At 62.1% G+C, this 27,253-nt stretch overlaps 1 protein-coding gene and 1 long non-coding RNA gene across 14 annotated transcripts in view; one reads left to right on the forward strand and one right to left on the reverse strand.

Moving 5' to 3' along the window:
- Positions 1-6,685: 6,685 nt before the first annotated feature.
- LOC145511264 (uncharacterized) lies at positions 6,686-10,473 on the reverse strand. 2 transcript variants are annotated; one of them, XR_014057711.1, is made up of 4 exons: positions 10,105-10,473; positions 9,789-9,921; positions 8,596-8,736; positions 6,686-7,092 (listed from the first exon to the last, which is right to left on the reverse strand). It is a non-coding gene; the product is annotated as an uncharacterized LOC145511264 (long non-coding RNA). The 2 variants fall into 2 exon arrangements; XR_014057710.1 differs by lacking the exon at positions 9,789-9,921.
- Positions 10,474-10,600: 127 nt separating this feature from the next.
- PTP4A3 (protein tyrosine phosphatase 4A3) overlaps positions 10,601-27,253 on the forward strand; it is a 44,703-nt gene continuing 28,050 nt past the window's right edge. For 8 of the 12 annotated variants that reach the window (XR_014057727.1, XR_014057729.1, XR_014057731.1 and 5 more), the window contains exon 1: positions 26,811-26,873. The gene's annotated coding sequence lies outside the window, so the exon portion shown is untranslated. Of the gene's footprint in view, positions 10,674-26,810; positions 26,874-27,253 lie in introns of those variants that run through there. The other 4 variants (XR_014057736.1, XR_014057730.1, XR_014057728.1 and 1 more) reach the window with 1 other exon arrangement.

Consider the following 27,253-nt stretch of genomic DNA (forward strand, 5'->3'; position numbering starts at 1 on the left):
ATAGGTGGGAGCTATGCTCACGAGTGTGGGCTCTGACCTGCAGGGATGGGGAGCCATGGCGGGTGGTGGAGCAGAGCCAGAGCTGGATAGACTCCTGAGGCTCTGAGCTCCCAGGGCCTTTCTGTGTGGCTGGGTTGGGGTTTTTCACAGTGCAACCCTCTGACCAATCACAGATCACCTACCCTCCCTCCTATCCAGTGACTGGTTCAGGGTTGGGCAGGTGTAGACTGATTTAGGCCAGTGAGAGGTGACCAGGGGCAGCCTTTCGGGTTCTCGGCTTTCTCCTGTTGCTGGAGAAGCAGGCAGCCTTTTTGTGACCATGAGGGGTACCCCACCCGAGAATGAGGGCAGGGAAGAATCTCAGAGAAGCACAGCTGGAGCCCTGATCAACGTGTGCGCCGGGAGCTCGCCTTCCCTTTGTGTTTCCTGTTAGGAGAGTTAACTTTCCTTCTGGAGGAAGCCGGTGTCATGCTGGTTTCTATCACTTGCTGCTCAAAGTGCCTGTTTCCCACAAAGACCAGAGCTTAAATCCAACCCTGACATTCCCTGTTTAGAATGACTCAGGGCTCCCATCCCTTTACAGTGACAGCCCCAGGAGCTGTGGCCTCCCACTGCAGTTGCCTCTGGGCTCCCCTCCTGCTGGCTCCCTGCCCCTCCCTGACCACAGTGGGCACACATCTGCCTCAGGGCCTCGGCTCCGGTATTCCCTCAGGTTCCCTGCACTGGCTCACCCCTAGCCCTATCGAGGGTCTGCCCAGATGTACCCTGCCCAGAGCAGGTGAGTGGTCAGCGGAGGCCACACACGGCCCTGGCTCCCAGGGGCCCGGATGCTGAAAGTGCACTTCCCACTCACACTGTGCGTCCGCGGCCGGTCAGGGGAGGCGGGGCAGGGCTCCTGCTCCCGCGGGGCCTGGGGACCCACCAGGAGGGCAACAGAGGCTCCGCCATCACACGAAGACTCCACGGTCCCCAGCGGGAGGCATCGGGATCCACCCCCACAGGATTGCTCGCTGGTTCTCAAACGCTTCAGCCTGGAAGTGCCCCCGTCACCCCGCTCAGGTTCCCAGGGCTGAAGTCGGTGGCTCGGCCACGGCTAGTGTCGGGCGGTGGGCCGGTGACCCCCCGAGCCTAGGAGGGGCTCTGGCACGGGGCTCCCTGACCACATCACGTCCTCCACTCGGTCCAGTGTCCACCTGCTTTCACTCAGGAAAAATTCACAGAACATGAAATTAACCATGTTCAAGTGTGTAATTCCATGGTGTTTGATACACAGTGTCATGCAACCATTACCTCTGTTTAGAACAAATCCAGAAAGTCTGCACCACCCCAAAAAGGAGCATTGTATCCATGAAGCAGGCACTGCCTGCTCCCAGCCCCGGCGGCCACTCTCGCCCTGTCTGTGTCTCTGGATTGGCCCATTCTGGACACTGCATGTACAAGGAAGGACACGTGGTCCTTGGCAACTGGCCTCAGTGAGACACCGAGTGTGAGGCTTCCAGGGTCCATGCCCGTGGCCGCCTCACTCCTTCAGGTGGTGAAGAATACTCCACGGCGGGATGGACCGCGCTGTTTATCCTCTGACCATGTGAGAGACCACCTGCGCTGCTTCCCCCTGGGGCTTCCTGAGTCGGGCAGCCGCTGCAGGCCGGGTTTGGTCTGAGTCCCTGTGCTCGGCCTTTGGGGCGCATGCCTGGGCGTCACCCCAGGGCTCCTTCATCTCACTGACTCTTCTCGGCAGTCATGGTTCGCGCTGGCCTGCGTTTCCCGCCTGAGACCCGGGCATGTTTACAATCCCTGCCTCCCCCAGGACGTGTGGGAGCGTGAGGGCCATTTTGTTTTGTTTTGCGCAGAGCGGCCACCCTCAGCTGGTGCCCGCTCAGCCGCCTGGCATCGTCCCCCGTCACCGTCTTCTCCTGGCATTGACCTGGCATGCAGCAGGTGTCCTACTGAAGTTCGCTGAATCATGAATAGATTCAGAGAGATAACTTGGGCTTCCTGGGGAGTTTTGTTTGCAGAAAGAAATCTGCTGCTAAAGAAATGATGAGCACCACACTGTATTGGTCAGTTTCCTCCGCCAGCACCCGGGGGGAGGGGGTTCCATCTACTGGTGGGCAGCCCCTCCCCCTGGGCCCAGAGCCAGCTGAGGGTGCCCACTGCCAAACGCCGTGTCTGGGCACAGGCGGAATGGAGCTGGGTGGCGCCTGGTCCTTCCTGTCCCTCATAAATCGCGCTGAAGAAAATTCCCCAAAAGGAGTTTCACATGCTGCTGTGCCCGGGACAGCAGGCTGGTATACCCCCACAGGGGGCATCTCCAAAAAGGCGTTTCAGATGCTGCTGTGCCCAGGACAGCAGGCTCATTTCCCCCACAGGGGGCATCTCCTCCCCCCTCTGCTTTCAGAGGAGCCTCCAGAGGGTCACCTCCAAGCACGAGGCGTTCACTGCCTCACCAAGAGCGGGGTCTACTTTTGACGGTTCTTCGCTAAGTCTCAAAGGCACGTGTGAGCCCTCCCACGTCCCACTATGAACCCACTCCGCCCCTCCCCGCCCTGGGGCCTCAGCCTGACTCTGCACCCAGCTCAAACGGGGTGCATCTGGCTGTGTCTTCAACACCCAGGCGGGGGGTGGCCAAGTGAGCATGGGCGCTGGGGGTCTGGGTTGCCTTGGATCCTCTGTTGCCAGGGGCGCTCTTGCCACTCTTGGAGGCTCGGTTTTCTCCTCTGCTAAGTGGGGGATAAGGAGATGCAGTAGGAAATGTGCTTGACCAGGGCCCGGGCCGTGACGAGTACTCAGAAGATGCCAGCCGCTGTCCTGACCGTGCCTCACAAGCCCCTGCCGAGCCCAGGAAGGACGTCCTGCGCTGCGAGCAAAGCCCGGGCACGTCCCCTGGCATCTGAGGCCGTCTGGGCACATCTGACAGTGTGCCCCAGTCCTGATGTGCCAGCTGCCTCATGTTCCCAACCTGCCCCGTGCTTCTGCGCCTTTGTGCCTTTGCACCTGCCTTGCCTACCCAGGGGGCCCGTGGCAGCCTCCTCAAGTCACCTAGACCCAGAGTGTCTCCACCCTTGGAAGGCGGGGCCTGTGGCACCACCTGTAGGTGGGGACGGTGGGGGGTGGACGGACCATGGGCTGGCTGAGGGTGGCCCCTCCTGCCGCCCAGGGAGCCCAGCCGATGTCCACGTGGGCTCTCCTGGTAAGTGATGGTGCGGGTGCAGACTCTTGAACAGGGGGGAGCTCCAGGGTCAGTGAGGGCTCTGCGGTTTGCACCCTCTAGCTGGGAGCCTCAGAGAGATTCAGCACAGGATATCCATTTGGGCGCTCCCGTGACGGGGAGCTCACCACATTGCTAGGCCACACTTTCAGCACTGGCAGCTTCCTGGGGTGTCAGCCACCCTACACAGCCTCCCGCACAGCCGTCAGCAGCCCGAGATGGTTTGTGACGAGTAGTGGGGTCTCTCTCCCCGTCCTAGGGCTCTGAGAGCCGCCTCAGGGAGCTCGAGCTGTAGACAGTCGGTGAGTCGTGCTGCCCCCTGGTGGCCACGGCCCACAAGGCGCTGAAGCTCCTAGCCCCTGGGCTGGGCTCACACTCCCTAACACTGAGGATGATGCTGGGGGCGGGGCTGTGGTGAAGACGGCCACACACCCGAATGTGGACGGTGGGTGTCTTCAGGCTCGGGGAGCCCTGAGTGTGGCCCCCTACAGCCCCTGGATTCACGCAGGCTTTGTCCTGGTGTGGAAGGGTTCAGGACCCTTGGACTCATCAGGTGTGCTTGGCTCGGACCTGCTGTCTCATGGGAAGTGTCACTGTTGGGGACTCCATGACTCTGACACAGGGCCACCTGTTCCTAGGCTGCCCTCTGGCTCCCCTACAGGCTCCCCAGGGGGACTCACTCTGCAGGTCAGGACAGGCTGGGCTTGTGGAGACTGCTCTGCACTGCCCTGGGGCCACCACCTCGCTCTTACCCACCTCTGACTTCCTGGATGGCCACAGGCTGCCCCACCATCCTCTGGGTCTCCTGGGGCCCCTTGGACTCTCTCTGCACCATCCCACTCCCTGAGCCGCTTGCCCCAGACTGCCAGGAGCTCCTGCCTTTGAGCCTGTGCTGAGGGCAGGGAACTGGGGGACCTACCTTGGGGGTGTCCCACATTGGGGGTGAGTTTACTGAGACACAGCTGGTGGTCTTGCTGCAGGCCCCCCACCTGTTTGCTGGTGGTCTGGGCTGTCCCTCCTACCCCCAGGCCTTTGAAGCCCCCACCTTGACCTGGACAAACTCGCCCTCCCCCTTCAGGGCTCTGGGGGATGTTTCCTCCTCCAGGAAGCCTCCTGACCTTGTCTCAGCAGAGACTGCCATCCTGCCTTCCACAGGCACTATGCCCCTGTCTTTTGTGTGCTGACTCTCGTGGGGTGCAGTGACCATTTCGGGGCCCGCCAAGGCCCCCTGACTGTGGACTGCACCCGAGAGGGCTCCCAGCTCTGGCCACTCTGGGCCTCAGTTGCTAAGGGGGCAATACATTGAGCCAGGCCCTTACCGCAGGCCCTCTTGGGTGGACTGCTGGCGCTTTGTGTGGCAGGGGTTCTGACGCTCAGACACTGAGCGACTTTCTTTCACTTTCCCGATGCTTATACCAGGCTGGCCTTCCGGCCCCAGGGGTAGAGAGGAGACAGAGAGAGACCTGTCCTCCGTGGGCCCACAGGGGCGATGGGGACAGACTCAGATACATCGGGGGCCCCGAAGCACTGAGATGAGAGACCTCCCCCAGGGTTGTGCAGAAGCTTCGCAGGGCTGCCAGTGGGCCTCGGCCAAGGCGGCGTCCTGCTCTTCCCTTCCCAGTCCTTCCCTTCTTCCCTCTCTGGGGGTGCAGAGGCTCAGAGCCAGCCCCTGGGTGTGTGGTCTGGCCCCTCTGTGCCTCATTTTGAACTGGGTGGTGGGGTTCCTGCCGGCACATTTCATTGCTGCCATCTCTCTGGAGTCCTAGGTCTCCAGGGCGGAGTGGAGGGGCCTGGCAGGACCAGAGACATAATTTCCAGAGCCCAGCATGAAATGAAACTGGAGGCTTCCCAGTTCATAAGTACTACCCTCAGGGACAGTCAGTCTGTCAGTCAGTCAGTTCAGTCGCTCAGTTGTGTCCAACTCTTCGTGACCCCATGGACTGCAGCACACCAGGCCTCCCTGTCCATCACCAACTCCCAGTGTTTACTCAAACTCATGTCCACTGAGTTGGCGATGCCATCCAACCATCTCATCCCCTGTCACCCCCTTCTTCTCCCGCCTTCAATCTTTCCCAGCATCAGGGTCTTTTCCAATGAGTCAACTCTTCACATCAGATGGCCAAAGTACTGGAGTTTCAGCTTCAACATCAGTACTTCCAATGAATACTCAAGACTGATCTCTTTTAGGATGGACTGGTTGGATCCCCTTGCAGTGCAAGGGGCTCTCAAGAGTCTTCTCCAACACCACAGTTCAGAAGCTTCAGTTCTGCGCTCAGCTTTCTTTATAGTCCAACTCTCACATCCATACATGACCACTGGAAAAACTATAGCTTTGACGAGACGGACCTTTGTTGACAAAGTAATGTCTGCTTTTTAATATGCTGTCTCGTGTCGGGGACACTAGAGCACTAAAACCTCTGGCTGAGCTCAAGCTGCCAGGTCTCACTCCAGAGCAGCTGGCCATGCCCATAGGCACCACGAGGGGGCGCACACGAGGTGCGCCTGATGCCTGTTCTGAGCTGGCGCTGGAGGAGTCCATGCCAAGCCTTCACCACCCCTGAAGGTACTGGGAACACGGGCAAGATGGGTGTCTGGGCCTCCTCACTGCCGAGACCCCTAGTGGACTGGGTCTTCTGGCCACTGGCTCTCTGCTGCAGCTTCTCCGATGGAGGACACAGCTTATGCAAAGGTCAGGAGGTGGGCTTGACCAGGTGCCCTGGGGACACTAGGGACTGGCCTGGAGGCTGCCAAGTACCCAGGTGGGCCTTCAGATGATGGAGGCCACAGTGGACCTACCCAGAGAGCCTCGCCCAGGACACCCAGCTAAGCGTCAGAACTCCTGCCCCACGGACACCCAGAGAGGACAAATGGTCTTTGCTGTTTCAAGCTACTAAGCTTGAGGTGACTGTTTCTCAGCATCAGTCAGTTCAGTTCAGTTGCTCAGTCGTGTCTGACTCTTTGCGACCCCATGGACCGCAGCACGCCAGGCCTCCCTGTCCATTACCAACTCCCGGAGCTTACTCAAACTCATGTCCACTGAGTCGGTGATGTCATCCAACCATCTCATCCTCTGTCGTCCCCTTCTCCTGTCTTCAGTCTTTCCCAGCATCAGGGTCTTTCCCAGTGAGTCAGCTCTTCCCATCAGGTGGCCAAAATATTGGAGTGTCAGCTTCAGCATCAGTCCTTACAATGAATATTCAAGACTGATCTCCTTTAGGATGGACTGGTTTGATCTCCTTGCAGTCCAAGGGACTCTCAAGAGTCTTCTCCAACACCACAGTTCAAAAGCATCAATTCTTTGGTGCTCAGCTTTCTTTATAGCTGAGCATATATATCTATATCTATATCTTTATAGCTGAGCATTCTTTCTCAGCATCGTGAGTGCACAAATTAAATGTCTCATCGTTTGGAGCCTGGTGGGCTACAGGCCATGGGGGATCACAAAGAGTCGGATATGAATGAATGACTAAAACAACAGATCTTTAATGTTTTATTTTCTGGATATAAGGGATGTTTTCTCTTTTCTCATAAGTTATTTATAATTTATACCAAGTAGTAATTTATACCATTGTAAACAGAAATAAAACATTAATTTTTCTCCCTCCTCAAAATATCTTATCATTTAAGCAACTTGACTGTGTTATTGGAAATTTGGAAATTTGTTATTGGGAATGAGAGACATGAACCCTCAAGGCCCTGTTCTCCAAGTCTGGCTTCCTCTTCATATTTGAAACAGCAGAGCCCAAGGCGGGGATCTGGGTGCAGAAGGGTCACTTGAGTGACCCCAGGTGAGGGTGGGAGAGCCGTCACACAGGGGCCTTGTGGAGATCTCTCGGTGCCTCCGGGACCTCGTGGGTGTTCTGGACACCCCCAGGGTGGTCTGTCTGCAGGAAAGAGGCTGGGTGAGGACTGCAGGTGAGGGCTGTCCTGGGTGTTACACCTTCGGGGCCCGGTGCACACTGGGGGTGGGGCACTGTCAGGGGGAGGAGAGTCCCGCTGGACTCAGGATGCGCCGTTGCCTCTGGGGACTGAAGTGGGAAGTTACTCTTCTTGTCCTGTACCTTGCACCCAGCGTTTGCATCTACCTGGCCTAATGTTCAACCAGAAGCTCTTTGTGACTTCCTTGGCTATCCAGTGGTTGGGACTCTGCACTTCCACTGCTGGGGACATGCAGATCATGGATCATGCAGGACCATGCAGATCGGATCAGGGTTCGATCCCTGGTCAGGGAACTAAGATCCCACAAGCTGTGCGACACAGCCAAATAAACAAACAAAAACCCCAAGAAGCTCTTTTTTGTTCTTTGCTTATGTTTGACGCTGGGGCCTGAGGACGATTCTGGAAGGAGCGTCCTAAGAACACGTACTGAGCACCTGCTTAGTGCCAAGAGCAGCCGAGTCGGCATCCAGCCTCATCTGCAGAGATGGAGCTGTCCCTCTGACCCCATCATGGATGAGGGGATGGAGGCAGGAAGAGAAGGACGTGTGGTCTATCCACTGGTGGGGGTGCTGCCCACTGCCCACGGCTGGCTCCCGGCTCCTCCTCAGGGCCTGGCCTCCTCTGGGGCCAGGCCTGCTGGGCTGGAGGCTGCTTTCTGGAAATCCACTTAGCACTGACCTCGTCTTTGTCCTCCTTGGAGCTAATCTGCTAATCCTGCAGCCCCGGTGGCCCCTCTCCTGTCCTAACCCAGCTCCCCTGCAGGTCTTCCACCCCAGCTGGCAGTCATGCTGGTGGGGGGGCAGGTCCAGTGACTGGGGGTAGGTAGGGTGGGACCCTCAATCCCAGGGAGGATTTGGGTATTAGGAATTTAGGCTGAGATGTCAACTCTGCCTCTCCCTCACTCATCTGTCACCTCTGTGGCCCCATTCCCATGTAAAGGAGATCAGTTCTGAGCCAACCCTCCCCACTATGAAATCACCGTTCAGCTCTGTCTCCCTTCTAGCTTCACCCATTCCACTCACAGTAGTGGTGCCAACTCGTTTCCCCAGAACTGAGCTTGAATCTTGGCTCTGCCTTTTTTTGGGCCACCTCACGAAGCTTGCAGGATCTTAGTTCCAGGACCAGGGATTGAACCCTGGCCCTGACAGTGAAAGTGCCGAGTCCTAACCACTGGGTGGTGGTGGTTTAGTCGTTATGTTGTGTCTGACTCTTGCGACCCCATGGACTGTAGCCCACCAGACTCTTCTGTACGTGAGATTTTCCAGGCAAGGATACTGGAGTGGGTTGCCATCTCCTCCTCCAGGGGATCTTCCCGACCCAGGGATTGAACCTGGGTCTACTGCACTGCAGGCAGATTCTTTACCAACTGAGCTACCAGGGAAGCCCCCGACCACTGGACCTCCAGGAAATTCCCACGGCTCTGCCTTACTGAGCTTCAACTTCCTCACCTGCAGAATGAGGGTGGCGGTTTTTCTGCCGCAGGGCAAGGTGCGGGCTTGGCCGGACAGATGGTGTGCCTTGCAAGAGGCCGGTGTTCAGCGAACCTTTGGGGAGTCGAACTCTGGGATTCTCCTCCTCAGGGTCCCACACTGATGACAGGAACATGGAGATGAAAGAGACCCCAGCCTGTGAGCCCATAAGGAACACCACACCCACGGCTCCACACAAAGGGCATCGGGGAAAAACCTCCCTGAGACTTGGGACAGGAGGGGAGGAAGCGTATGAAACCTGCGGGATGCAGGTGCTCTGGTGAGGTCAAGATAAACGTTAAAAAGAAAATCAATAGTTGAAATGGACCCTAAAGTCCCACAGTGCTATGGGAAATGGGCTGCCTTAGTAGGTGCCCAGTTCTCACTGCAGTGGAGGGCTCCCAGGACTTCACAGCTGGAATACAGCCAGATGTTGACTCTCCTAACAACAGTCTTCCCACTGTTCCCTGCCCGAAGGCACCAAGGACCAGGAACCCCAACTCTGCGGTTCTTATGGCAGGCTTTGACCAGCTCTATTCCCGACTTGCTGTGGGATCTTTGGAAGTTGCTTAACCTCTCTGTGTCTCAGCTACAAAATGCAGAGGATAATAGTCCTTTCCTCACGGGGCTGTGCATGCATTAAATGAGCTGGTGAAGTGAGATTTTAACCAGATCTGCAAGGCTCTGCGCTCTGAGCCCTGATACCTCTTAGGGAGGAATCAGGGGCTTCTGGGGACCATCTGACTATCCGCATCAGTGACTGAATGTACTTTTGGCATGCCCGACGCAGGTCTGCACCCAGACCACAGTGGACGCTGTGTGTAACTGCCTGGGGGACTTTCTGGCAGAGCTTGGGGCACTGCGGGGCTGAGTGACGGGGTGGTCAGCAGAGACTGAGTTCTCAGAGGAGGTAACAGCTGAGAGGGACCACATGTGAAAGACAGCACCCCAGGGATGGTGTGGGGCCAAGACTTCCCAGGCAGAAAGAACAGCAAGTGCAAGGGCCCTGCGGTGGGTGGACCCTGCCCTGTGGGAGAAACCGCTTGCAGGTGTCAGGGTGTGGCAGTGAGCGGGGCGGGGAGGGAGGCTGGAGGAGTGAGCCTGTGCCGGGTCAGGTGGCAGGAGAGCCGCCCTGCAGGACTCCACAGAGAAAGATGGGTGTTCACTCTTGCCTTTCAGGGGTCTCGGGGTCCAGGTGTTGTTCTGGGTGGGTGTGTGGTAGGAGGGCATCCTCTTGGGGAGTGGAGGCAGGATCAGGGTCTGAGAGGAGAGGCTGGGCATTTGGCTGGGCTGCGGGTCCATGGACTGGTGTGGGGGACACGGTGGGGAGAGTGAGGTCCCCAGGAGACCCCCAGCCCGGTTCCACGCCCACCTCTCCTTCCCCTCTCTGTGCTGGGTCTCCTCCGAATGTCACTACTGGTGGAGCCGTGAGCTCTCTAGGAAGGGCTGATCCAGAAGGGGACCTCCCACCAGTCCCCCTGGGGGCACCTTAAGATCTCCTGGGGGTTCCAGCCCGTTGCATGCATTAGGGGCAGCCTGGAGGCCTCGAGCCCCGGTCTGACCCCAAGCCTCGGGCGGGGTGACTGCTTTTCCATGCCCCGTCTTCGCGGCGACCGGCCTGTGAGCGTGGAGCTCAGCCCCAACTGACACAAGAGAAAGTCCAGGACTCCAGAAGTTTCCTGAAACCCTGGGACGCCGGACTCCATCTCTCTGCCTCTGTTTCACCTCGGGGTCAAGCCGCCCCCGCCCCCCAACCGCCCCCCAACCGCCCCCCAACCGCCCCGCCGTCCTGCCGCAGCCTGCTTGCGAGGGACACGGGACCACGCTCAGCGCCCACGGCCACGCCCCTTCTCGCCTGGGCGGGGCTCCGGGGCCCGCGCGCGCGCGCCTGCCGGTGCACTGGGTGAAGAGCGCTCCCATTGGGCCGCGCCGCCCACGTGACCCGGAGGGCCCGGCCTCGCGCGCCCGGAGCGGGGCCGCGCCTGCGCGCGCCGGCCCTCGTGCGCGCGCGCGCGCCTCGAGCCCTCAGCCCGTGGAGCCGGCGCCCGGACCGCCAGGTCAGTCTCCTCGCGCCCGCCCGGGCGGGGGCGCGCGCGGTGCGGGCGCGCGGTGCGGGCGCGCGGGCCGCTTCCTGGGGGGCCGGGACCCCGCGCCCAGCTGCCTCGGCGGCGAGAGTGCGGGCCCGGCGGCTGCCACGTGCAGCTCTCAGCCCGGGTGGGGTGGGGGGCCGGCTCGGGACGCCGCCCGCCGCTTCCCCCGCGTGGCCGGCGGTGGACGCCCGGGCTGTGAGGCTTGATCTCTGCTCCCGATCCTGGGGGCGGGAGACCCTCATCCGGAGTCCCTGTGCCCCAAGCAGCGCCGTGGATCGCGTGCCCTCCCACACGCCCCTGCCCAGTTTGCTCCTCCGCACAGTTTGGGGGCACTTGGTCTCTAGCGCCCCTGCCCGCTACAAACCCCACGGGGCTTCCAGGCCCCGCGGATGGCGCCCAGGTTGAGCTCCAGGTCCCGGGGACCCGTGCGAGCCCCGCTCTCAGACCCCGCGGGCGCTGGTAGCCCAGCGGCGGTTCATCTGTCCAAGCAGTACTCCAGCTTAGAGCAGGTCCCAGCCTTGGCCAGGCGGCTCGGGGACATGCTCCTGTGTTCTCCAGGGCAGCTAGCTGGTGGCTGGTGGAGTTGGGGTGGGTGGCATGTCAGCTCTGTGACCGCAGAGCAGCTGTCGCCCTGGGCCTGGCCTTACTGGGGTGGAGCGTGGTGATCCCGCAGGCCGGACCCTGATCATGGGTCTGAGGGTGAATGGGAACCAGACCAGAGGTCACAGTGTGCTGGGCACTCTGGGCCTGGCTAGCGGGCAGGCACTGCACCTCCCCTCCTGGCTGGCGGGCTCTGCGGTCAGCTGGGTAGGTGGTGGTGAGTGCCTGGGAGCTTAGCATCGGTGGTGTGTGGACTCCAGTGGGTCCTTGGTTCCAGGCTGGAGCCGTGTGGGGCTGTGGACCAGAGGGAGGTCAGTGGACACAGGGTGCCTGTGGCCTTGCCCGGACGGGGAACCCCCCTCTGCAGCTCTATGTGGGCACCTTGCCTCAGTGACTTCCTCAGATCCGTCCATGAGGTTATTAACCCCACTTCTCAGATGAGGAAACTAAGTCCCAGAGAGGTAGTCATGTTCAGTCCCTCACCAGGGCCTTCACCAGGGCCTTGGTTTTCCCCCTTGTGAAGTGGGTGCTGGTGGCCCTACCTGACAGGCTGCTGTGTGGAGTAAAGGGGGCTTGGGGGTCTCTCCACAGCCACCCAGGCCTCCCTCATTGCAGGTGTTCAAGAAGAGAGAATGCCCCCCACTGTTTCCTCTGGGAGCTGGCCTCCGCCAACAGCCCTGTAGTGCTTGCCACGCAGTCTGTGTCAGGTGTGGTGCTGCACTGAGGGGTGGGTGATGGTGACTCCAGCTTCACGCCCTGGGAAGCAGTCTGGTCTGTTGTTGGGTGGTGGCCCTTGGTGGAGCCACAAGGTGGCGTTCCCATCTCACAGAGGCACCAACCCTTGAGTGCCTACTCTGTGCTGGGCCCTGATGAGCTGTTATCAGGGCAGACCTGGCCCTGGCTCCGTGGAGCTGGCAGTCAGGTGGCAGTGCCCACACCTGCAGGTGGCAACAGTGCCAGGAAGAAGTGGAGTTGGGCTTGGGGCTGGTGAGGGGCAGAGGGCAGCTTTAGGAGGGGCTGGCGTGGCTGTCCTGTCTTGGGCATGGTGGACCCCCAAGCCCACCTCAGGTCCCCCGCCTCACCATACACTTCTCTCACTTGGGACAGTGATACCAAGTGGCCGATGGGGCTGTGTATGCCCATGATGCACACGTCCAGGGTCCGCGCTCCGGGCACTGAGGACCAGGGGACACGTGTGGCCCTGCTCTCATGCACCCGACCTTCAGAACTTGGTGTTTGGGCAGGTGGTTGGGTGGGCTGCTGGGTTGGCTGGAGGGCGCAGGGCTTGGCCTCTCTACCCTGCTGTTTTCCTGACCAGGACGCCAGGCCTGGGGGCCCTCCGAAGGCTGAAGGGAATGAGAGCAGGTCCATTTCTGTGGAACGAGACTCTGTCCACGTCCCCACGGCCAGAGCGTCTCCTGTCGCTGAGACTCCGGGGGGCAGGGGTGGTGGCTCCCTTCCAGGTAAGGAAGCCGAGGCTCGGAGAAGGTGGTTACCGGGGTGTGTTGGGGCCTGCTGAGTGCCAGGCCCCTTCCGTCCGTCCTGGTCTGTCCCCCAGCAACAGGAGTCGTGCACCCGCACTGCAGCGAGAGGCCAAAGTTCATCGAGGGTCCTCACTTCCCAAGGTCGCAGGGGCTCCAGGCAGTGGTGGCTCAGGAAGGGGAACCCCTCTGTCCAACACTACTTGTGGCCTGGTGCCATGCGTCCCCCGGGCGGCTGGAAAGGGTTCCTGTCAGGAATCTGGAAGGGCCGCCCAGGCCAGGGGTGGGTGGAAGCCACGGCCAGGCACAGGACTTGTCACAGTGATCCCTCCGTGGCCTGGCTGCCCTGGTCCGGCCTGGCCTGGGGTCTGCCCCCTCCCGGGCCTCTGTTAGGAGGGCAAGTCCCCTGCTGGCCCTCACAAGGCAGGTGGTATGTGCACTGGACGTGAGCGCCGAGCCGCAGTGCCCGGGGCCTCAGCGGGCAGGGCAGCTGCTCGAGCCTCATGGAGACCAGAGCGCTCGTCCCTAGAATGTAGTGATCCTCCAGGATGACTGGACTGGGGTTCTGCTGTCCTCGGCCATTGCAGCCTCTGGGAGGCACATCAGGAGAAACTCATCCAGCGGTGAGACCTGAGCCCCACGTGGCTCCTCCCGCTGTCCCCCCTTCTCGGGCCTCTGAGCCACGAACCCCCTCTATCTCCTGGGTCTTCCTGGCCACCGCCTTTATTGTGCACTTACTGTGTGCCTGGCTGGAGCTTGGCTGAGTCCTGGATGAATCCAGGGGTGGGTGTCATTGCCCTGGGTTTCCATGCTGTACCCGCAAATGAGGGGCCAAGATCAGATCCGAGGTTGTCAACGGGGGCGGTGTCCCCACATGCTTGGTGCTCTGTGAGGTGCACCCCCACATCCCCCAGGCAGGAAGCAGCATGGCTGATGGAAGGTTGGGGCTGCATTGTGCCCTGGTTCCATTTCCTGACTCAGATTCTGAGGGAAGGGGCGGCGGGAGCCATGGAGTGTTCTAGAGCAAGGTGGTGGGATGGTGCTGGTGCAAGGCGGGGAGTTGATGTGCTGGAACAGGTCTCGGCCAGGACGTCGATGCGCGCGGCTGTGGGTCTCCCCAGCACCCAGGCCTGCCTGACCGGAGCCCCCCTTGGTTGATAACAGGTCATTAACTGTCTGGCTCTGACCCAACTTTTTTCCTCTGGGGTCTCAGTTCCCCTCCTGCAGAAGGGAGGCTCCGACCTGCTGTCACCAGCTCCTCCATCCCCCTAGCCCCTCCTGGGAGCGGCCTGAGCCTGTTCCCATGGCCTCATTTGCCACAAAGACCCTGAAGCCGGGGCTGGCCCAGCTGGAGGAGGCAGGCGGCCCTGCCCTGTCCTCTTCCCATGGGACTGGTGCTCCCGGCCGCTCTCCTGGCCCCGGGGCCCCTCCTGTGACTCAGGCTTCCTGGAAGAGGCGTGGGAGGGCCAGAAGGATTCCCCGCCACCCCACCCAGAGCTCCCTCGGCGCCCGCTGCCCGTCCATCCCCGCCCACGGCCACCTGCAGTGGGCTTACCTGCTGCCTGCCCTGCGCCCGCCCCCAGTGGTGTGCCTTTCTGCTGCACCCGCTGGCACCCCTGGGTATCGTCTGCTGAAGCCAGGGCGGCCCTCCTCCTCCCTTGCCTAGACCAGGCCCTGCCAGGCCAAACATTTCCTCTGCTTTCATCTCCCCACGGGGTCAGCTGCTGGGCCTTCTCCTGGCCTTCACTTCTCTCTGGCCGGCTGCCCACCGGCGCATCTGCTGGGAATTGCCACGAGGAGCTCAGGGGGTGCCCGAGGGTACCCGGGACTTCCCACCAAGACCTCGTTGGTCCCTCCACACGGCCCTAGGGAGCCCAGAGCCATGGCCCCAGCTCTGCCAGGCTTCTGGGTGACCCTGGGCCAGCCCCTGCCCTTCCTGGGCCTCAGTTTTCTTGTCTAGAGAATGGGGAGCTCGGAGTAGACCCTGGACCCCATAGCAGACTGGATGGGGGTCAAGACAAAGCTGGTGGCCTTGGTAGTTTAGCTGGAGCCACCTGAGCCAGACTACCTGCTTGCAACCGTGCGTCTGCCCCGTGTGACCGCCCGGCAGACTAGCCCTTTAAGTCTCCAAGGCTGCGACCTTTGAAGGGGCCGTCTGGGGGGCTTCCGTTCGCCTGTCAAGTTGTGCTCTGACCCTGTGCAGGGTGTGGGCAGAGAGGGCCTGGGGCCCTCCCGTGATGGTACTGCCCGTCCCAGGAGCTCATGTCCGGTGTGGAGCACCACCTTCCGTGTTAGTGTTCAGCACTGACTCAGTGGTGCTCCTTATCATGGGGCTCCTTATGAAAAGTCAGTCAGCCCAGAAGGCTCATAACTGCTCCAGGCCGGGCTGCTGGACCTGTGCTGGATTACACAGGGACAGGCTGCTCACGTGCAGTTATTCACTTGAAATCTCCCTCGACGCTGACTGCGGGCCTCTCTCCTGGTGGCACCCGTGGGCCTGCGTTCCGGGCCTGGACAGACCGTTTTATGAATCAGCACCCCCGTGATAGCCTCCTCTCCCCAGGTGCGTCCTTCTTGCCATTACCACCAGCTTGGCTGCTGTGTAGTGGGGTAGGGGGTGCAGGCTACAGGCCCCCTACTCACTCCTGCCTTCCTGTGCCCTTCCAGGGGCTGCCAGGCCTGCATTGGCCACGTGGGGGGTCGGAGAGGGCAGAGAGAGGTGGTCCTGACCCTGGGAGGGACCACGGGTGAACAGGAGGACCTGCAGGGGACAGCTGTCGCCTCCCTGGAGCGTGTGCCCCCCTGGACTTTGAGGTTGTGTGGGGACGGGAAATCGGGGAGGCCTTCTGAGAGGAGGTGGTATCCCACCTGGGCTTGAAGGATGTGGTCATCACAGGGGCTGGAGGGGAGCCGAGGGTGACGGTGGCTCCCCGGAGCTCAGGGCCTGAGTTACAAGCATCTCCTCAGTGGCCGTCATGAGGCTGCTCTGGGCTGGAGGGGCACTGGTCCAGGCACGGCCTTCATCCTCTCAGTTAGCTGGGTGGCAGTGGCTGTCAATGCCCTGTCTCCCAGGACCAAGGACCCCAATCTGGGGGGCGGACGTGCTGTAACCAGTTCCCCCCGAGCCAGGGCTGTGCCGTCCTTGTCGAGGGGCCTGGAACTGGACTGTCATCCCCCTCTTTACAGATGAGGATCCTCCAGGTGCGTGTTGAGGTGGGGGCTGACCCCCCTCCGCCCAGCCACTGACTCATCGTGCCCTGGGAGACCCTCTCCTCTCTGCCTCTCAGATGGGGCGGGGGGCCCTTCCTCTGCGGGCGGGCAGGCAGGCCTGATAAGGAAGGGCCGTGGTGGGCAGGAGGCCCTGCTTCTGGCCAGTCTGCGGGGCCTCAGTCTCCCGCTCTGTAGGTGGAGGTGCGCGTGTCGGGAGGTGTCAACGGGGGAGTCCCGAGCGGGGGCAGAAGGTGCTCTGCTGAGGGCGCAGCCCTCCCCTCCTCCATGGCCCCGGGGCTGGCCCGTTCCCACGCTCGGGGGCAGCCCGCAGGAAGCCATCTGGAGGCCTTGTTTACCCCTCCCCCCAGCTTCCCTGGCAGGAAGTCACCGGAAGGGCTGTCCCGAGGGGCCCCCAGGCCTGTGAGGACAGCCAGCAGCTGGGGGTCCCCGGGTGGAGCGTGGGGGGCAGGGAGCGCGGAGCACGGAGGATGGAGCTGGGCAGAGCCTGCGGGGCATGTGGGCTGGCGTGCAGACTGAACCACTCATCAGTGTCCAGCCATCCATCCACCTCGTCAGTGGCCCCTGCCCCCGACCTAAAGTCCAGTGTGGCCACAGCCCACGAAGTCACGATCTCCAGACATGCACGAGGCCACTGCGGCCTCTGCCCTGGGTGGGCTGCAGGTGGTTAGGGGCGGTGGGGGTCCAGGGAGCTGGAGGAGGAGCCCCTAACTCAGAGGGAGACACTTGGTGCCAGCTGAGAGTCAGGGAGGAGGTGGCTAAGGAGAAGAGGGAGATGGCTGCAGACCACGAGCAGAGTGGGCTGAGGGGTGGTAGGAGATAAGGAGAGCGCTAGCCGGGGTCTGGGGGCGTGGATGGTGAGGGTAGGAGTGATTGTGCCTTGCCGACCCCTTTCTCTCTCCCCTCACTGCCCCTCCAGTCTTCCCCAGGGCCCCCACGAGACACCCCCCGCCCCAGATCAGCCTGCAGGTCTGGACATGGCTGGGGCAGGATCCGGGCCTGGGCTTCCACCACCCGGGACATGCCCCGCCGCCCTGGTCTTTGCCGCGGCCCCGATGCCCACTGACTGGCCCCGAGTGTGGCCGGCCGGGTCCGGGCCCTGTTCCCACGGACACTGCCAGCCGGGCCTGCCCGGCTCTAGGACAGACGCTGACCCCTCGCGTCCTGTGTTCTTGGCTGCCTCACTCCTGCCCGGCCTCCTGTTTTCAGAAGGACCCTGGTGGGCCAGACAGCCTTGTCTGGCCAGCCCCGGGGAGGCCAGGGAGCACCCCCGCCGGGTCTCCTGCTCTCCTCCCGCCCCCTCTTCCTCGTCTCTCGCCTTGTGCTCCTCTGTTCCTCCCCCTCACCCCCTCCCCAGTGAAAGGCTCTGGCCCCGGGTCCTTATGGGCACAGGCTCCCAGAGAGGGGGCTGGGGTTTCAGAGCCTGGGTGAGCGCATCGTGCCCTGCCCCCACTCCCCACCCCGAGGAAGCAAGCGTGAGAACCAGGGCTTCGGGCAGATCTGGGATGCAGGAGCCCGCTGCCGGGAGGCGTGTCCACCAGTCGGTCCTGGGCCTGGGCGGATGGTCCAGGGGCATCCATGGGCCGAGGACAGGCAGCCGCGGGCCTGGCCCAGGAGGGTCACTGACCCTTCTCCCCAAGTACCTACTTCATGCCAGGCCTGCTAGTCTGTGACCCAGCCTCTCAGCCGCCCTGCGGGTGTGGGTACCCCATTTGTAGAGGATCAACTACCTCCCAGAGGTGGAGTGCGGCTGACCGAGGTCTGAGCAGCTTTGGCCTCACCCCACTGCCTTGTAACGAGACACTGAATCCAGCAGAACACGAGAGGGGAAGGAGGGATGCTCTTGTTAAGAGGCGTTGGCTGCACGCACGTCCAGGAGTGGGGGAGGCGGCAGAGGCCAAGGCTGGGTTCTCTGGTGCTTGTCGAGATGTTTTGAAACAGGAGAAGCCTTGAGGGGTGCTGGGGAACGCTGAGCCGAGAGCCTGGAGCCTGGGAGGCTGGCCTCGGCCCCCAGACTGTGTCTTCCTGGGTGCGGTGCGCTCTGCGCTGGCCTGTGAAGCAGGGCTCCACGCCCCTGCCCTTTGGTGAGGGGCCTGGGTGGAAGCTGGGTCAGAGATGGGGGCTTCCCAGTGTGTTGGGGGTCCAGCTGGGGCAGGGGCTCCTCAGCAGCTGAGGGCCTCTCTTCTTGTCTTGTTGTTGCTAGGGCTGTGGTCTGGCAGTGTCTGGCCCCCAGGGTCACCCCCTGGCTGCTGTGGCCAAACTGAGCTTTGCTCCCCAAGAGTGCCCTTGGGTCCACAGCACAGCCAGGGCACCCGTAGGAGCTTAGTGAGAGCTTGTGAGCAGGTGAGTGGGCTTCCGAGGGAGTGGGACTTGCAGAGGCACAGGAGGGCCAGGAGGGAGTCCTGGGGAGGTGGCACCCAAAGGCAGAGGCCTGGTGGTGGTGCAGGATGGCGCGGGGACAGACTCATAGTGGGTGCAGCAAGCCAGAGGCAGGGTCCGGGGGTGCGGTTCAGTAATAGCAAGAGGGCAGTTGAGGTGGGCTTCCCCGGTGGCTCAGCAGGTAAAGAATTCACCTGCAGTGCAGTAGACACAGGAGACGTGGTTTGATCCCTAGGTCGGGAAAATCCCCTAGAGAAGGAAATGGCAACCACTCCAGTATTCTTGCCTGGAGAATTCCATGGACAGAGGAGGCAGGTGGGCTATAGTCCGTGGGGCTGCTAAGAGTCGTCTCCATGCAGCACATAGGTGAGGCTGGAGAAGAGGAAGAAGGAAACGGTGAGGGGGCCTTCCTTCCAGCCGTAAGCATGCCGTGTTTCCTTCGGTGTGATGTGGGTGTCATTGGAGGGTTTCGGCCCAGGAGGACAGGACTGACTCAGCTTTCACCACGTAGGGAGTGGGGGTGGTGTGGGGGCCCTGGGATGCTAGCGGGGGACTGGCTCTGGGTAGATGCTCCCCAGATTCCTGGTCGCCCGAGGTGGCCTCAGTTACCTGGGCCCTGGGATGCCAGCGGGGGACTGGCTCTGGGTAGATGCTCCCCAGATTCCTGGTCGCCCCACGTGGCCTCAGTTACCTGGGCCCAGGTGCTGCCAGCTCACCGCCCATGGCGGTCCTCTTGCCCTTGGCTGGGGATTCTGGGGAGTTTACACTGCCTCACCCTCACCTCGTGCTTGACTCTGTGACATGCCTGGATCTGGGATTGCAGAGATCCCCCCATCCCTCTGGCGACTCCAAGGACCAGTGCCCACTTCAAACCCGCCCACCCTGGGGACCCTGCCCTTGCCTGCCTTGAGGCCTTTGCTCAGGCCATGCCCTCCGCCCAGACGCCCACCCGCGTTCACCCAGTTGGATCTCTTCAGGCAGAAGGGGGACGGCGTGTCCTCTATAACTGTTGGGTGCCGTGCAGCTTTCTCGGGATGTCTGTACCTGCCCTGGATGTGGGGGAGTCGCCTGGACATGCAGCTTTGTCTGGCTGGGGAGACGGCCTCGCCAGACGATGGTGGCATTGCCCTGTCTAACATCGCCCGTCTCCCCCCCCCCCACTCTGGTTTCTGCACTTGGAATTGAGGGATTCTCCTCTGAAGCCGCACTGCCTCCTGCCAGTTTCATCACAGACGGAATAGATCTTAGACCCGTGGTCACTACTTGCGTGACAATTATGTTTTTAACTTCTAAAAAGGCTTTGACCGACCTTCCCTTTCCTTGAAGGCCAGCCCTGTCCTGCCTGGAACCCTAGAGGGCCCTTCTCTCCCACCCAGCTGCTGGGGGCTCTGTCCTCCCGGGACCTGCCCAGTGACCTGGGCAGCCTGGCGCAGCTCTGAAGGGCCTGGGAAGGAGCTGGGCAGGCACTGCCACGTGTGGCCCCCATGTCACCTGGACCCTCCCATGCAGCCCTGCTCCCGGCTCAGTCCTTGTGGGTGAAGTTGAGACCAGACCTGGGAACTACCCAGATGTCCTCTTGCCACACTGTAGACATCACTCAGCATCCTGATCTACCTGGGAAGCATTATCTGGAGTGAAGGGACCCCAACGTGAAGGACCACACGTGATTTACTCCGTTTGTATAAAACGTCCGGAACAGGCAAATCCTTCGAGAGAGAGCAGATTCACCGTTGCCAAGGCCTGGGGCCGGGGGATGAGCAGTGACTGCTGACCGGCGTGGGGTACCTTTAGGATGTGATGGAAATGTTCTGGAATTGGTGGTGGTGAGGACTACACGACACTGTGAATGTACTAAAAAAAACACTGAAGCGTGCACTTTCAGATAGCTAAAAGGGGGAACATCACATTAGGTAAATTTTATCTCCATTAAAAAAAGAGCAAATTTAAACAGGTCCCCTGCCCTACACAGCCTGGCTTGAGCAGGCTCAGAGTTAGTCTGCCAAATAGGATTAACCTGGCTCTGGCCCAGGGCTCCAGCAGGCAGAGGCTCGGTCTGCTCTTGCAGGAGAAAGTAAAGCAGCACCTGCTCGCTGTCGGGACACGGGGCCCAGCGGGTGTGGGACCACAGGTAGGCGTCCTTCCCCCTGATGGCCTCGGGGCAGGCCGATGCCTACACACAGAGGCCCCCTCCCCTGCTCCGGGACCCCTGTCTCCTCAAGGCGTGGGGTCTGTGTTCTCTGGGATCTGTCGGTGGTGTCTCCCCTGCTTTGACCCCAGAGCCCAGGTGGCAGGGTGCACCAGGGGCCTGGGCACAGAGCCGGGAGGGCACTTGTGCTCTGCACCCCAGGTCCCTGCAGGGGCTCAGCGTCACCGAGGAGTCAGATGGAGCAAAGAGGGCACCCACTTGGTGGCCTCTGAAGTGCGTCCCCTGCCTGGTCTGTCCCTGCACATATTTTTCTTTTTACATCGTCCTTGCTGAGTCTGGTGAGGAGGAGCTGCCGGGCATGCACACCCATCTGGCTCTGGGCATTTTTACTGAATTGAAGTCTAATTGATTTACTGTGTTGTGTTAATTTCTCCTGTACAGCAAAGTGGCTCTTGTACTTATGTATATATCCTTTAGTCACTTGGTCATATCCGACTCTCTGAGACCCCGTGGACTGAAGTCTGCAAGGCTCCTCTGTCCATGGAAGACTCCAGGCCAGAATGCTGGAGTGGGTAGCCATTCCCTTCTCCAGGCGATCGTCCCAGCCCAGGGATTGAAGCTGGGTCTCTTACATTGCAGGCAGATTCTTTACCCACTGAGCCACAAGGGAAGCCTGCCGCATCTGTATTCTTTTTCATGTCCTTTTGCTTTATGGCTTATCACAGGATAGTGAGTAGAGTTCCCTGTGCTGTACAGCAGGACCTGGTTGTCTGACTCTGGGCATCTGTGCTCAGCGTGGAGAAGGTGTAGCCAGGGGCCTCCTGGGCTCCAAGGTGCTAACCGGCAGCTGTCCCCTCCGAGCCCTGGCCTGGTTCTCTGGAGGAGGGCTGAGGGCCGCTGCTTCTTTCTGACTGTGGGAATGGCTGGCATGATGCTGCCAGGTGGAGACAAGTCCCTGGGCCCTGGGGGGCCATCCTCAGACCAACTCCCCCTGCCTCTGCCCCCAGCCCCTCCTGGAGGCTGTGGGGCTGTGCTGTGCGGTCCAGGGAGAGAGGCTGAAGTCAGCTGCTGGGCAGGGAGGGGTGGGGCAGCTGGGGCTGCCCGCTGGCCCACAGCCATGCCCAGAGCCCCTCAAGGGAGCCAGGGCCCGGTGCAGACCCCAGGCTGGAAGGCACCTCAGTCCTGCAGGAGGCTCAGCCCTAGAGAGGAGGGTTTCCTGTGGGTCCTCTGTCTCCACAGGTCCCCTCTCCCTCCCCAGGAGCTGAGCAGGTACTTGAGCTGGGGGTGCAGGTGCCCGGGTCCTGACGCCCAGCTGCCCTGGACACGCGGTACAGGCCTCTGCTGCCTTCTGTCTGGGGAAGCCGTGGTGCTGGGGTTGGCGGGGCTGGGGGGATGCTGAGCTCCCCGCGGCTGGGGCCTTCCCGCTGCCTGCCTGGGCTGGGCATCTGGCCTCGGCTGTTCTCGTGGCAGGGGACACCTGCATCCAGGAGCTAATCCTGCCACCCTCAGGTCACTGTCACCATGGCATGGCCCAGGTGGGGACATGGGGAGGGCAGGAGTGCGTGCTCGGCCCTCACCCCTGCTGTGATAGCCGCGCAGTGACCGCCAGCGTGGCCCTCCTGCTGCACTCCTCAAAGCCCTGCCCGCAGTCTCATCTGTCCTCACAGATGGGGCCCAGGCTCAGAGAGATGCTCTCAGACACACAGGTGAGCAGGATGGGGGCACCAGGCTCGGAGGCTCTCGGACCCTCATGGCTGGGGCCCTCCTCCAGCCTAGCCTTCTGTTGCCGAGGCGGGTTCTGGGAGGCACCCTGTTGCTAGTGCCTGGCTTCAGAAACATTCTGGAAATGTGCTGCTGACTGCACCCTTTCAGATTGCCCTGTGTGTAGAGAAATGAGGGCCCTGAGACACCCTGCGGGAAGAAGTCTCCTCAAGTGTCCAAGGAACCCACTAGGAGAATCAGGACCCTGAACATGGACCCTCCCAGGGATCTCAGAGTCCCATCAGAGCCCCCGTGGGCGCCCAGTGCAGTGGGAGCATCCAGGGACTCAGGCAAGGCTGCTTGGGAGGGGAATGTCCTTCCAGACCCAGAATAGCCAGCAGCAGCTCCATGCAGGATGAGCTTCCAGTGAACCTGTTTCACAGATGAACAAACTGAGGCACAGCGAGGCTGAGGGATGTGCCCAGTGGTACACAGCTCGCAGTAGGGGAGCCAGGATGGGAACTGAGGCAGGTTCCCAAGCTCGTGCTCTGCTGGGAGGGGCAGGCTCTGTGGACAGAAGCCTGGGTCTGGGGTGATGAGAGGGAACTGTCCCCTTCCCCTCGGCCCATGGAGAACCTGCCTGGCCTGGGGGTTTGAGTGAGGCTGCACCTCAGGGTCTCACGTCCTCTCTGGGCCCCAAGTTCCCATTGGTCAGATGATCATTGGCACCCGCAAAGTTATGGGGGTGGTGTTGACCCTCACGAGGCAGGCGGAGCCCCAGGCTGGAGGCTGTGTGTGACAAGGCGTTTCTGGGGGTATGGCCCGGGCGGGCAGGGGGTGTCCGTGTGGGCACAGGGGTTCCTGCCACAGTCAAAGCCTCCCTTGTGCACTTAGGGTCGGAGCTGCTGGAGAGCAGAGAGCAGAGCCCCCATGTGCTGCGGCCGGATGTGGTTCTTTGTGCAGCCAAGGGCCCAGCACAGGGCTTCGTGGCCAAGAAGGCCTGGAACCGCCCGATGGGACCAACGTGACCTGGACATGCTGATGATGCTGATGGGCTTTTTGAAAGGGGGCAGCGTGGGGTCACCCAGTAGGACCCCCACTCCAAGTAGAGGCCATGCGTCCTGGGGCTGGGACCTGCCTTGGCTGCTCCTCTTGCGCTGGCTCTTTGAGGGCACTGGGGGGCTGCGTCTTGCTGCCCGGCAGGCCCAGAAATAGCCATGACCTTCTGTACCCAGCTTGGCAGCACCCGGGCTGAGAGGCCTACGTGCGCCCAGCCGAGTCCTTGCAGGGCGGCTGGGCTGGTTATTTTGGACATGGCCTCCCAAGGCCAGGTCAGCGCTCTTTCCCGCGATTCCTGCAGGCCCCTCTGACGTGTGTCCACCAGGGCCTTGGCCAGTGGCCCCGGCCACCTCCGCAATCTCGCGCCCCCTTCCCGCCCACCTGACCCCCAGTGGCCTTGTGCTCCGGACACAGGGCGGGGATGGGGGGACTGGGCAGGCTCCGGGTGACGAGGCCTCTTGGAGCCCCGACATCTGCAGAGGCTGGGCCTCAGTTTCCCCTCCGGTGCCTGGTTGGAGGAGAAAATACACAGAAGTGCCCACCCTGGGCTGGCCGGGAATGCTGGCTCAGCCCCTCAGAGCTGCCCTGCGAGGCCTGAGCCTCGGTTTCCTGATCCAGACGATGGGGGGTGGGTGCCTTCCAGCACCAGTTTGGGGATGGATGTGGGGAAGGCCCCATGACAAGGGCACTGTGTGGGGCCAGTACATGGAGGGGGCCTCCAGCCTTCTCCCCCTTTATGGGGCTGGACCCTGGGCGCAGGGTCGGGACATGCATGGGAGGTAAGAGGAGGGGTGAGCTGGGCAGTGGGTGAGGGTGGCCTGGGGGTGCCGGGGTTCAGCTGCAGTCTCCTGTCTTGTGACCCAGGCAGGGGGTCCTGCTCTGGCCAGGCTCCTGGGTGTGGGGGTGGACAGAAGTGACCATCACACCCTGATGCTCCAAGGTCCACTCACCCCTGGGCCCCCAAGCTTCCTGGTACCCTGCTGCCAGGGTCCTGGAGGAGGAGAGGCCAGCTCGGCTCCCTACCTCCCTGGTGGGTGCAGAGGGCTCGGGTGGGCACAGGGGACTAGCAGCCCTGTCTGAGGGTGCTGGGGGGGGAGCCGACCCTGCTCCCCCTTGGGATCGGGGTGCTCTGGAGTGGCAGGAGGGGGTGCCTGTCGGGTGCTGGCTGCTTCTCACAGCCCCTCTCCTCCGCTCAGGCTCTCCTGCCCACCCTCAGGGACCCTGTTCCCTCACTGTCCCCAGGAGTTAGCCATAGCCACTTCTCCATGGAGAGGGGCTGGAGGCCATCGCCTGGCTTGATCAGGATCCATCCCGCAGAGTGGGCTTCACTGGAACCCACCTATCGTGTGTGCACCCCGCCCCTGCCCTGCAGGCCACATGACCACTCTGTGGGTACTTACGGAGTGCAGTTCTGTTTTCTCATCCTGCGCCTTGCTCCTGGCTCAGAAGGCCCAGAGAGGGGAGGAGATGGGCCCAGGGCACCCAGCAGCCAGGGGAGGAGGACTTCCTCGCTGTGGGCACTCATGCAGGCCTTGTCCCCTTGCCAGCTGAGGACCCCGTGGGGTCTCCAGCTGATCCTGGCGGGGGAGAGTTTGGCGGGCAGTCTCCTCTCGAGCAGTGAGGCCTGTTAGGCCACAGGGACCCTCTGTGAGGCCCTGGCTCCCACCCCTGTTCTCTGAGGCCCCAGCCTGGGAGCCCAGGGGTCCCTCTGCCTGTTGAGGGTCCCGGCGATGAGCTCGTGAAACAGGAGGGGCTGGGGGTCTGCCTGGGGAGCACTCAGCTGTCAGGAGGCCAGGATCAGGGGACTCCTTGGGGCCTTCGTGTTCCTGGCAGGGGCTTGAGCTGGCGGGGGGTACAGGGGTGGTGGTGCAAGGGCCTCTCGGGCCATTAGCGTCAAGTGGATCCGTGAAACCCTGTGCCCTTCCCGGAGGCCAGGCCCATTCTGGGCATCGGCCTTTAGGGGCCTTGGAGACGGGGTGGCATGGTGCCAGGAGTCGGTGCCAGCCCCACGGGGCCCAGGAAGAGCATGCCAGGGGCTATGGGTGCAGGTCTAACTCTGAGCACGGGGCAGGCTTGAAGCTCTGTTCCTCCTGTCTAGAATCCCAGAATGATGGGCTCTGCATCCCGGATAACTAGATCCCCCCCGCCCTGGGGCTGGGGGCTCTCCAAGCAGAGAGCCTGGGGGCCTGGCAGGACCTACAGAACACCGCTCCCAGCCGCCCAGGTCAGCCCAGCTGCCTGTGTGAATACAGATGCCAGGGTCCCTGAGGGGTGGGAGGCCTGGGCCCAGAACGGTGGACACCCCATGTCTGTGTGGCGGAGGGATCCTGGCAGCGTCAGGCCAGAGGGCTGGGGGGGTGCTGAAGAGGGGGTTGGTGAGGCACTGGGTAGTCACGATGGGCTGAACCTGGGTGACAGGCCCTTGGGGAAGGGCCTCCGTCTGGGGTGGCTGCCAGTGGGGACCAGCAGCGACCTAGTGATGGGGCAGGGATGGGGAGGTTATGGGCGGCCGAATGCATGGCAGAGGGTAGGAACTGCCCCCATTGTGCACCGGGTGTGGTGCAAGCCTCCCTCTGCCCCTAAGAAGTACAGGCCTGGGAGCTGGGTGAGCCTGCAATACACACCCCACCCCAGCCCTGTGGGTTCCACCCCTTCTGATGTCACCTCGACTGGGGCAACATCCTGGTAGGGGAGGGGCGAGTGACCCTGACCCTGGGAAGCAGGAACAGCCCTTCCCCCATGGGCAGGGGTTCCCACTTCCTTAGTGCTTTTGTGGGCCCCAGCTCCCAGGCCTGGGTGGGGTGGGCTAACCTGCCTGTTAGCTCTCTCCCCCACTTCCTTGTGGAGGAAACAGGACAACAGGAGGAACTGAGTACTGAGCTCAGAGGGGGCTCTGGGCAAACCCGGCTGCTCCCTGGAGTAGGCTGGGGGGTTCCTGGGGGACTCCTTAGGTGGGGGGCAGGCTGCGGAGGGCTGGGCAGTTTCTCTGGAGGTGCCGTGAGCTCCCCTCTGCAAGGAAAGGGCCCCGGGAGCCCCTTTCCAGCCCATAGCAGGCAGTGGGGAGACAGGCCGGAGGCCTGGGAAGCCCCCAGGCTGGGTCTCAGCGTGCCCACCCTGCCAGCCGCAGGCCCGGGCTGGGCCTCTGACCCCTCCCCGCTGGCTCTGCTGCCGCCCACCTGCCCCGCCTGTCCTCCTCAGCTCTGCCTGCCAGCCATTACAGGGCCCTGGGGACTGTCCTGCCCCCAGTGGGCCCCAGAGCCCGGCCCACGGGGGAGGGGCTCTCCTGCCCTCTTCCCGAGACCGGGGTGCCCGCCGTGACCTCCGACTTGTGTCCCCCCGCCCCCGCTCCCTGCTTGGCCGCCGGGACTGCCCTGGGAGCCCGGATCCTTCCGGGGCTGCCCCTGCCTGAGCCCCCGCCTCTTGGGCCGGCGGGCGGTCCCAGGGCCTTTGACGTGGGGAGGGCGGGAGGCCAGGCCAGGGATAAAGCTGGGCTGGGGGCGCGGCCTCTGCAGGCCTCCAGGACTCAGGACGCGGGAGAGCGAGTGAGTTTCTGTGGGCTCCCGGCAGGCTCAGGTAGGTGGGGACTGGGATGTGGACACCGTGAGGGCAGAGCCCAAGAGAGCACGGGGCACCGGGGTCCCCAGGCCTTCCTGCTCATGCTTGTGGCTCAGCTGGGAGCCTCAGTAGTTTCCTCCATCAAGTGGGGCGAGGGGGCCTTCTCCTTCCTGAGCCCAAACTGGACACTTTCCTTCCAGGCTCTGGGATATCGCTGTGCTCCTTGGGCTTCTGGGTTGTGGCACCCCTGCCTCAGTGGTACAGGGCGAGGGTGACCGGGACCGCTGGTCACACAGTCGGAGGTGGGACAGGGTCACAGTGCAAAGCAGGGCCCCAGAGCTGGCGGGGGGTGGGGGTGTCCAGCCTGGTTCTTCTGCCCCTTGGGTAGTGACCAAGAC

This window comes from Giraffa tippelskirchi, chromosome 6 (genome assembly GCF_054371585.1).
Source record: "Giraffa tippelskirchi isolate mGirTip1 chromosome 6, T2T-mGirTip1v1.2.pri, whole genome shotgun sequence".
Taxonomy (NCBI): domain Eukaryota; kingdom Metazoa; phylum Chordata; class Mammalia; order Artiodactyla; family Giraffidae; genus Giraffa; species Giraffa tippelskirchi.